General features: G+C 37.9%; 1 pseudogene; it reads right to left on the bottom strand.

The window, feature by feature from the left end:
* Nucleotides 1–6,452: 6,452 nt before the first annotated feature.
* LOC149520486 (aminoaldehyde dehydrogenase 1, peroxisomal pseudogene) lies at nt 6,453–8,920 on the bottom strand (annotated as a pseudogene).
* Between the last annotated feature and the right edge of the window lie 588 nt (nt 8,921–9,508).

Below are 9,508 nucleotides of genomic sequence, written 5' to 3'. Positions count from 1 at the left end.
ACTTTTTTAAAATGGCCACAAAATCTTGTACACTTCAAGTTTTTAGCTGAATTGTTTTGTGCATGCCAACAAAAATACAAGGATCATGTCTACCAAGTTTGGGGCAAAAAATCCTTCCAAAAAAATTTGAAAAAATCCCGAACCACAAAAAGTTTTTAAAATCATGAAAAATAGAAAATGAGTCGTCTTCTCATGAAACTTCACGTGAAGGCTTAAGGGACCATTGTATGAATTTAAAAGACATAAAAATGGCATTGGAATGCAGCAATATGAAGATGTGCCTAAACCCATCTACCACCCTATCGATCCACGGCTTGCGCATCCCGTCTCTCTGGCCGGCGTAGTGCCCGCCCGCCCCTCCGCCCGTTCGTTTCATCTGTTGGCTTAGGCACACTAAGTTCATTCCCAGTCTAAGATCAGACCGGACCAAGGGTTGCGGTAGCTAGATCGACAGCACGCAGAGGGGGACCCGATCGATCCCCGACTTATGTATCCTGCCCCTTTGGCCGGCTGAGCGCCCGTACGCTCGTTTCGTGGGTTGACTTAAGCATGCGGAGTTCATTCCCAGTCTAAGATTAGACCAGATTGAGGGTTGCGACAGCACATGCTAGGCCCGGGCATGTGCTGGTGCCAGATTTTTCTTCGTCGGGGTACCATCGCCGAAGCATCGCCAGAGCATCACTGGAGAACCTGACCGACGGCATTGGGGTTCCGACGATCGGGGGGGTCGGGGGGTGTGCGCACATGATATGCGATGGGTGCTGGTACTTGGCCCTTATATTGGCCTCCTATCCCTCATCAAACCTCGAGAACTCACACCCCCTTAAAGAGCATTTCAGATTTTACAGTTTTGCTGCCTGTAGCCATTAAAGTTTCTGAAATGGGGACATTTTTTTCAAATGGTCACAAAATCTTGTACACTTTGAGTTTTTAGCTGAATTGTTTTGTGCATGCCAAAAAAAATACAAGGATCACATCTACCAAACTTGCGGCCAAAACTCCTTCCAAAAAAATTTAAAAAAATCTTGAACCGTAAAAAGTTTCAAAAATCATGAAAAATAGAAAATGAGTCGTCTAGCCATGAAACTTCACGTGAAGGCTTAAAGGACCATTGTATGAATTTACAAGCCATAATAATGGCATTGGCATGCTAAAATATGAAGATGCTCCTAAACCCACCTACCACCCTATCGTTCCACGGCTTGCGCAACCTGTCTCTTTGGCGGCGTAGTGCCCACCCGTCCGCCCGCTTGTTTCGTCGGTTAGCTTAGGCATACGGAGTTCATTCCCAGTCTAAGATTAGACCGGTATGAGGGTTGTGGCAGCAGGATCAGCAACACGCAGAGGGGGACCCGATCGAACCTCGACTTGCACATCCCGCCCCTCTGGCCGGCTGAGCGCCCGCACGCTCGTTTCATGGGTTGACTTAGGCATACAGAGTTCATTCCCCGTCTAAGCATACGGAGTTCATTCCTAGTCTAAGATCGGATCAGACCGAGGGTTGCAGTGGCACATGCTGGGCTCGAGCATGTGCTGGTGCCGCTTTTTTCCTCGTCGGGGCACCATCGTCGGAGAACTTGACCAGCAGCATTGGGGTTCCGACGATCGGGGGGGCCGGGGGGGTGTGCGCACATGATGTGCAGTGGGTGCTGGTACTTGTCCCTTATATTGGCCCCCTATCCCTCATCAAACCTCGAGAACTCACACCCCCTTAAAGAGCATTTGAGATTTTACAGGTTTGCTGCCAGTAGCCATTAAAGTGTCTAAAAAGGGGACACTTTTTTCAAATGGTCACAAAATCTTGTACACTTCGAGTTTTTAGCTGAATTTGTTTGTGCATGCCAAGAAAAATACAAGGATCATGTCTGCCAAGTTTGGGGCGAAAAGTCCTTCCGAAGAAATTTTAAAAAATCCCAAACCTCAAAAGTTTTTGAAAATCATGAAAAATAGAAAACGAGTCATCTTGCCATGAAACTTCACGTGAAGGCTTAAGGGACCATTGTATGAATTTACAAGCCATTAAAATGGCATTGGCTTGCAGAAATATGAAGATGTGCCTAAACCCACCTACCACCCTATCGATCCACGGCTTGCGCATCCCGTCCCTCTGGCCAGCGTAGTGCCTGCCAGCCCGCTCATTTTGTCGGTTGGGTTAGGCATACAGAGTTCATTCCCAGTCTAAGATTAGACTGGATCGAGGGTTGCGGCAGCACGCAGAGGGGGACCCTACCGATCCCCAGCTTACGCATCCCGCCCCTCTGGCCGACTGAACGCCTGCACGCTCGTTTCGTGGGTTGACTTAGGCATACGGAGTTCATTTCCAGTCGAAGCATACGGAGTTCATTCCCAATCTAAGATCGAACCGGACCAAGGGTTGCACCAGCACATGCTGGGCTTGTGCTGGTGCCACATTTTTCTTCGTCGGGGCACCATCGTCGGAGCATCGTCGGAGAACCTAACTGGCGGCATTGGGGTTCCGACAATCGGGGGGGCCGGGGGGTGTTCGCACATGATGTGCGATGGGTGCTGGTACTTGGCCCTTATATTAGCCCCCTATCCCTCATCAAACCTCGAGAACTCACACCCCCTTAAAGAGCATTTGAGATTTTACGGGTTTGCTGCTAGTAGCCATTAAAGTGTTTGAAATGGGGACAATTTTTTCAATTGGTCACAAAATCTTGTACACTTTGAGTTTTTAGCTGAATTTTTTTGTGCATGCCAACAAAAATACAAGGATCACGTCTACCAAGTTTGGGGCCAAAACTCCTTCCAAAACAATTTTAAAAAATCACTAACCGTAAAAAGTTTTGAAAATCGTGAAAAATAGAAAACGAGTCGTCTTGCCATGAAACTTCACTTCAAGGCTTAAGGGACCATTGTATGAATTTACAAGCCATAAAAATGGCATTGGCACGAAGAAATATGAAGATGTGCCTGTCATAACTTCTCGATCCGGAGATCTATCGCTAGACATTGACTTTTAGGGAGTCGCCACCAATCTTTTTTGTCTAGATGTGATTGGCCACCTAAAGAATCTGTCCTTTCAGGGAACACCTAAGTTTAAGGGTCCCTAAAAGAATAGGTTCAGGTCTACTAACCAAAACAGGGTTCGGGAGTTCGGTTACATGTGAGGAAGGTTATAGCACCCTCACAACGCCCATCAAAAGATGGTACCAGCTTAAATTTGTGTTATCCAAAAGCCTTAAAATTTTACCAAGTAATTAATTATTGGAAATTTTCTCAATTGACTCTAATACTTTTAGCAAAAAATTGAGAAAATTCCCTCACCTCAAGAGTATGCAAGAAAAACTACTGTTTCACTTGCAGAGGCTTTGTCGTCAGATTATTTAATGAAAAAAAATCAAAAATCAAAACAAAAGGGAATGAAAGGATGTTTGTTTTTGTGTAGGGAAAATTGATACTTTCAACTTTTCCCCAAAAATATTTTTTGAAAATTTATTTTTAAGGAAAATTGATATTTTCAACTTTTCCTCAAAAATATTTTTTTTTGAAACTTTGATTTCCAAGGAAAATTGATACTTTCAACTTTTCCTCAAAAATCCCTTTTTGAAAATTTATTTCTAAGGAAAATTGATATTTTCAACTTTTCCTTAAAATATTTTTTTTGAAAATTTGATTTCCAAGGAAAATTGATACTTTCAACTTTTCCTTAAAAATATTTTTTTTGAAAATTTGATTTCCAAGGAAAATTGATACTTTCAACTTTTCCTCAAAAATATTTTTTTTGAAAATTTGATTTCCAAGGAAAATTGATACTTTCAACTTTTCCTCAAAAATATTTTTTTTGAAACTTTGATTTCCAAGGAAAATTGATACTTTCAACTTTTCCTCAAAAATCCCTTTTTGAAAATTTATTTCTAAGGAAAATTGATATTTTCAACTTTTCCTTAAAAATATTTTTTTTTTGAAAGTTTTGATTTTCATTTAAAGAAAATAGAATAATAAAAAAATAAATAAAAATAAAAAAATAAAAAAAATAAAACAAAAATAAAAAAAAAAAAGATGAAAAGAATATTAAATAAACCTAATCTAAATAAAAAATAAATAAACAAATAAACAAAGAAATGAAAAAAAAAAAACCTGGAGCAGCTCGGATCGCGGCTCGGCTCAAGGAAGAAAAACGGCTTAGGGGGGCAGCTTGGAGCTCGGCTCGGCTTGGAGGGGGCAGGCACGCACGGGTCAGGAAGCGGGTCGACGTTTTGGTCAGGTCGGGTCTCGGTAAAACGGGTGGATCCTTTGGTTTACTTAAGGCCCAAAACGACGTCGTTTTGAGAGGGTATAAAAGGCACTTCCCTCTGTTTTTGGACAGAACACTCCTCCATTCTCTCTCGCTTCTTCCCTTTTTCCTCTCCCTTTTCTTTAAAAGCTGAAGAACTCCGATTGAATATCGGCCGAATTTTGGAAAATGTGGTCGAAATCTGGAAAATTTCACCGAAAGTTCACCGAAAGTTGACCGGAAGATCACCGGTTTCTGGGATTCTTTGCCGGAAACTGGGCAGGTCGCCGGAAACTTGAAGTTTGGCCAAAATTTTCACCGAAAAATTCAAACTTCACCAGAAAATTCACCGAAATCTGGAATTTCCAGAAAAAAAAATCACCAAAAAACTTCAAAAAAATTCTTCTCACTCCCAGAACACCCCTAAACCTTTTCTTAGCTCTCTATCCGTCCCTATTCTCTCAATCAGTAGCTTTTGCTTACTATTTTTCTGTGTGTTTGCATCTGTTCCAGGGGTCCTTTATATAGGGATTGATCAGGAGTTCCTGATCAATCCCAATTCCTCTTTGGACGGGGATTCAATCTTTGAATCCAATCTGGACTCTTCTGATTGAATCCCTATTCCCAGTAGGATTCTTCAGCTTCAATCTCAACCTTTCAAAATAAAAATCAAATAAATATAAAAAAATAATAATAATAGATAATTAGAACAGATAAATAAAAAAAAGATATATTATAGGATAAATAAAATAACAGATATATAATTAGATAAATAAAAATACAAAAATAAATAAAATATAAAATAATAATAATAATAAAAAATAAATTATAATATAATAATAAATATATAACTATATAAAAATACATATACATATTAACAGAAAAGAAAAAAAATAAAATATACATATAATAATAATAAATAATAAAACACATAAAATACAAAAGAAAAAAAAAAGAAAAAAAATAAAAAAAGAGAAAAGAAATAATACAAAGTAAAAATTGCATTGGGCTTACCCATTTGGGCCAAGCCCAATTGATCTGGGCCTGGACCTAATTAGGTGTCTATAGCTGCCCCTCTTTGCACATTTTCTGTGAAACAGAAATTGCGCAAAGACGTAGACACCCAATAAAGACGTTGTCATTTTTTTGTTTTTTTTTGTTTTTTTTTTACCAAAGCTCCTCTAAACAGAGGCTCAACGACTTTGAGAAACCTAAATTGCTCCTCTAAACAGAGGCACCACGACTTTGAAAAAGTAAATTGCTCCTCTAAACAGAGGCACCACGACTTTGAAAAATAAATTGCTCCTCTAAGCAGAGGCACCACGACTTTGAAAAGTAAATTGCTCCTCTAAACAGAGGCACCACAACTTTGAGAAAGTAAATTGCTCCTCTAAACAGAGGCACCACGACTTTGAAAAAGTATATTGCTCATCTAAACAGAGGCACCACGACTTTGAAAAAGTAAATTGCTCCTCTACGACTTTGAAAAAGTAAATTGCTCCTCTAAACAGAGGCACCACGACTTTGAAAAGTAAATTGCTCCTCTAAACAGAGGCAACGAAACTTTGAAAAGTAAATTGCTCCTTGACAATCATGTCCAAAGGAGTTGAAAGTTGTGTTTGAAGGAATTTCAGGAGATTATGCCCAAAGGTCTTATAAATCAACCCTGATACCAAAAGACATCCTATTTCAAGGATTAGGGACTTACCTGACAAGCTTCTTCTCAAATTTGCAAAATATCTTCATATCTGTCTTCTCCATGTGGGATGTTGGAGCACCCCTGCTTCTTGAATTTATACACTATACTTTCCTAAAAGTAGTGTATGCTGTGCAAATGCATATGAATTTCAATGCATGCTATGCAAATGTTGGCCAATTAATTCTTGTTTAATGTATGGTACTCAAATTTCTCAAGCTATTTTCTTAGGCATCAAGCCCTTTGATTCTTCAGAGATCCGATTACACTACTCTTCTAAGATCGAACCAGTATAGCTCTCAATTATCTTTTCCACTCACATTCTTCCTTGTTCAGTTTCTCAATACTTTGGAATAAGCTTCATCGATCGATCATCACTTGACCATCATTCAATAAATTTCTCAACACTAACAAATTTCAAAACAAGTTTCATCCACCATCACTGGGTCATTACTCATAGGTGTCTCAGCATTAACCATTCCAAAACAGACTTTGTCCACTGATTGTTCTCATCATTCAATCATAACTTACAAGTCATATCGATCAATTAATCCTTGTACTCATCACTTGATTATATCACTTTTCAAGATTTGCCCCATTATATTCTCCATTTGGTCACATCATATATCCTTCCAAATCATCTCATTTAGGTTTCTACCATTTCTTCATTTTGTTACCACCATCATCTTAGATTTCTTTTCAAATGAATGCAAGACTCTTTTAAGCACATATTCATTCATTCATTATCATTTCAATTCTTGAAAAATACAATGCAATCAAGCATTTTCTCAATTCATTCTAGGGGTGAAACAATAAGAGAACGTAAGGTGAATTATGGTAAAGATAATCAATGAAGATCTGTTTTGGTACAAAGTAAATGGGAAAGGAAATGAATTGGATACATGTCATTGGGATGGATGGTATGTCCAAATGATGAATATTCAAACAATTCTCAACATTAATCTAGGATTCTTTTTCAAAAACTCATTCCATTTACAATTGAAGTCATATGGAGTTTGGCAAACTTTGCCCCAGTCTTTGAGGGATCTTCAGATGTCTTTGATCTTCCATTCATGTGAGCCATTTGACCTGGATCTTTTTCTATCAACCTTTCAGGTTTTCAATTTGAATATCTTTTTTTCATTTTTTCATTTCTTTTTTTTCTTTTTTCTTTTTTTTCATCATCCATTGTTGATATCTTTCATGTAGCAAGATTCCATTGCTTCATCATGAGCATGTCTTTTGCTCAACATATGATCATTCAAGTTGAGTATTCACATTTGATCCAAATGGACTTTTCAAGGTTGTAATGTAGGCCAAGGTGAAGGGTCATAAAAAAAATGTATATAATAGGCTCAAAACATGTATTAAAAAGTTTCAAAACCAAAGGATCATTTGATACAACTTGGCATTTTGCCCCCCATCATTTCACTACTTTTTCTTTCCTCACACAAAGGATTCTCATTACTTTACCCCAAGTCATGTATGGCATTTATTTTTCTTTTTCTTTTTTTTTTTTGAGACCTTTTGTGAAAAAAAAATTTTTTTTTTCAAAAATTGCCCCTCAGTGTAGAGGGTGATCCTTGGTTAGGGTTCTTCAAAAAAGAAATCATAACAGGCTCAAAGGGGTAGCAATAAATGGTTTTTCAAATGGTAAAAGAAAGATGGCCATTTTTCATCTCAATTGTGAATACCTTTCTTGAACATCATCTATTAAACAAAGCTCATGAATCTGTATAAAAGATTACACATCTTCAAGACATATCTATTTCACCTCCGGTAACAGCTTACTTTTTGTTCAAATCATCTTCTCATATTAATGTGAATGGGTTCTCAAAAATTAAATCCCAGAATTACTGTTATCATTGTCCAAATATTCATCATCCAAAATTTGAGAATGGGAATGTGAAGTTATGAAAGGTAACAGGGCATGGAATAATGGTCGAGTGAAAGAGAAAATGTAATGAAATGCATTAACTTGCCCTTATTAAGATGATAACAAGTGAAATCATATTGCAAAAAAGAAATCTTAACATTACTTTAAAAGAACTTTTAGAATGATAAGTGGCATTCAACCAATTTTAACATCCTCTTTAAAATCATGCCCCTAGGCAACTAGGTGAAAGATTTTTATCTCGCCCCATTGATTCATTGTGACTCTTCATATTCTTGATCCTCAAACAAAATGATTGGGCTTTTCCTGTCGAGTTCTAAAGATACAGGCTTGACCATTTGAGCGGCTACTTCTATTATCATGCTCCCAGTTGTATTGCTTTTGGTGAAGGCAATCTTGTCAACATTTGGATGATATGCCAAAGAAATCATAACTTATGGGCTCGATCCAGTTAGAATGTTCAAGACACCTGAAGGAAAACCAACCGTCCTACACACGTCAGCCAGCTCCAAACAGGTGATAGATACCAACTCGAAAGGTTTCAGTATTGCAGCATAATCTACAGCCAAAGCAAGAGCTACTTTTCAGATGACCAGCAACGGTGGATACTTCTATAGAGTAATCAATCCAATGACCCCAAGTGGTTCCTCAAGCACATAACTCTTAAACATCTCAATAGGAAGAGAGATGGCAACCTTTTGCTTCGTATCTAAACTTTCGGTAAGGTATGTATAGTACTCAAAACATCCAACAACATCATCAATGTCCCAAATTGCTTTATCAAGTGGTTTCCCGTAATCAATTGCTCAAGCTTTGCTAATTCAAATTTTCTCTTTGTTGTTTTGGAAACGATGGCCCGTAAATACTTGGCATGAACAGCGTCAAAAGCTTAAGCCTAATCTTTGCTTTTGTTTCTAGAAAGAGCTCTCTGAGCAACAACCACCGCAAGCTTCACATCTTCAGCTGTAGCTGCTGGAATATGATCGATGTTCCGTTCAATTATAGGATAGATAATTGAAATTCACTTCTTGAAAATATGCTCTCTCCGCTCACTGTCGATGAGTAACATTCGACTCAAAATTTGGACCACCATATTAGATCAGTTTGCCCCTAAAATCTTATTCAACTCCCCTTTTAAATTTTTCCTGAGCTTTTTCTATTCTCTCGAGACGACTAAAATTTTCTTGTTCCATTAGTCTGGCTTGAGCTCTTGTATTGGTGAGTGGGGTTATTTGGTGGAGCTATCCTTGAACCTTCAGCACCACAATTATGATTAAAAATGCTATGCTATGCTTTATGTATGATGCGTCGATGAACGAATGAAATGTACATTTTATTGAATCAAATCTAATATGAAATGTATGCAAATGATTGTGTTAAAACATGATCATGAAAATAATGCAGATGCATACAATCAGACAAACAACATAGTTAGTTCCATGGATGAAATCAAAGTGATGCTGATGCATATGTTACATACGATAATGAAAATGATGCATAAAGTTAAACAATCAAAATGATTAGATAAACACCCTTTTTGGGTCTTAATTTCAGGGCATATCTATCATTGGGTAGAAAGGGCTCTATCCTAGGTTTAGGCACTCTTAAGGTTTACTATATGCGATTTTAAGGTCAAAATCTAAAGGTTCTCAAATTGCTCCTTACATCTTTGTCCATCAAA

Source organism: Durio zibethinus, chromosome 1, assembly GCF_047325235.1.
Source record: "Durio zibethinus cultivar Kanyao isolate XHJ-2024 chromosome 1, ASM4732523v1, whole genome shotgun sequence".
Classification (NCBI taxonomy): Eukaryota; Viridiplantae; Streptophyta; class Magnoliopsida; order Malvales; family Malvaceae; genus Durio; species Durio zibethinus.
This window is presented reverse-complemented; position numbering and strand designations above follow the sequence as displayed.